Below are 2,284 nucleotides of genomic sequence, written 5' to 3' on the forward strand. Positions count from 1 at the left end.
TTGAATAATTGTGTTACCATAGAAACTGTAATTTTGATAGCGTGTCACGTAATAGCAGTATTTGGTTAGTCACGTGGTTAGACACAGGTGCAGCGTCCTCTACCAATTGTTCAAGCCTCTAATAATGGTGTTCAATTTCATTTATCAATCTCAGTCTCCCTCAGATGAAATGTGAAGTAATGATAACACGGGAGAGAGGAAGCGAAGAGACGAAAACGCGACAGAGAGGGAACGATGGGGCGGAAACATTAGATTTGTTAATATTGCTTCATGTCCTATCAACCTCTAGGTTCATATAAGGACGAACTCTCGGTGTAATCTGCATGATTTTGGAGGCTGCGATTTATTTTTTGAAGCCTCTTTTTGAAGGAGAGGAACTGATGACTTTATAGTGCTACCATACTGAAGTGTACGACCGGAAGGCCTCGGGTAGAATACACCGTTTGGTCACATTATCCTCTCAAAGAAAAAAACCGTTTTATCTAACATTGCTCACTCCATAGGTATCAGATTTTAGCTCCCTCACTTCTCCGCGTTTAGGACAATACAGAAAATGAGGGAAACTAATTTTAATGGAAATTCAAGTATATTTTTAACACTTTATGTTTATATCAGTGTCTTACGATGATGTACAGATATATGGCATCATGCATATATACCACTTTATTATATATATATATACTTATATGGAAACAAAAGCAAAAATTCAAATGATATATATTTCAAGGGACAAACAGGGCCATGATTTTTGTGTCATTATAAATGAAGTCGGTCGTGTTGATTAGATGGTTTAACACACACTGTATAACATGTAAGTTTTATCTTTATCAATATTTATAAAACAGCCGGTAAACCCCGTGTTTTTTAATTATTCTTGAAGTTAGATACTTCAAGACGTTTTTTTACCAACACATCTAGAAATATTTTACTACGTTGCCTTAAAAGTTTTACTTTCATTTTATTAGCAACATAGTGTTTCTATTACAATATGTTTATGGTTTCCATTGCTATCATAATTCTACATACGATATCTGTATTTCCGCAAAAGTTAATTTGGCTTCTGGTGCATTATCAGATAAACATGTATTAACGCTTTGCCAAAACATGTGTAAATTTTGCCAAAGTTATCGTCACCTGGTGCCAGATAACTGTCGTCACCAGAGGGCGTGCAGTTCGTTACCTTGCAGCCGCAATAGTTTTGTACCCCCATCACATGCAATGTCTTGTCATTCTACCAAAGGATACAAATGTAATACGCGAAATGATCATCTCTTAATTACAGTCTTTTTTTTCAAATTGTGTGAGTAAGTACATAACATATATACATGTAAATATAAAATGTTACAAATTAGGATTTGAAAGCCGGTTAACGAGGCGTCACGTGAATAAATGAAGCAAAGTAATTATGAAATGATCCGTGTATATGTAGGGAGTGAGGGAAGTAAGGAGAGATAAACAGACAAAGTTACTGCGAATGTTATAACAATGACAGACATGTTATATAAGAGAGGATGAACCCATAAATAGTTTTCGTCATTTTTATTCTAAATTACTTTTTCTCTTTTTTATTTCCTAAGATTTCTCGTCAATACATTTTCTAGATTATAATCACTACACTTAGTTAAACAGAAGCCGTATATAATACAAATAAATTCAATGATTACTGGGCATGACGTCTTCAAGGAAGTGTCGCAATCTGTTGCAGTGATTTTATCTTGTCCGGAATAGAAAACGTCGGTTGGCTCCGGCTTTTAGACGTAGGAAATCGATTTCGGGACTTGCAAGAGACAAAGAAATGTCGTTTCGTCGTTCACATCGTCGTCCATAATATTCAGATAAAATCGTTAATGAGACAGTGGGAACTTACAGATGTTTGTGATTGTTATCATTTCAGTTTTGGCGTTAGGGTAAATCACTCTTGTATGAAAAAAATAAGCCTCGATTACTTTCATACAATGGTAACTCGTGTGTACATTGTAAGGTGCAGAAAAAACATATTCCCCGAGGTAGTTCTGGTGATAAGGAATTTCTAAAGGAGAATGAATAACTCTATTTTAAATGAGGGACGTGTTGCTCTGTAATATGAAAGTTAATATTTTGTAGTTGCATCTTTGCTACACCTGTATCTTAATGAATTATCGTAACCGTATTTCGACGTGTATTGATAATTATATTGCAGTCAAGCAAATAGGATGGCTTTGAATAAGAGATATTTAAATCGCGATGCCATGAGAGATTCGTCAGTTATATCGTTGGCCTGTGTAACCTCGCGATATCTAGTACA

Source organism: Ylistrum balloti, unplaced genomic scaffold (genome assembly GCF_031769215.1).
Source record: "Ylistrum balloti isolate Yb309-2 unplaced genomic scaffold, AGI_CSIRO_Ybal_v1 Utg370344, whole genome shotgun sequence".
NCBI lineage: Eukaryota > Metazoa > Mollusca > Bivalvia > Pectinida > Pectinidae > Ylistrum > Ylistrum balloti.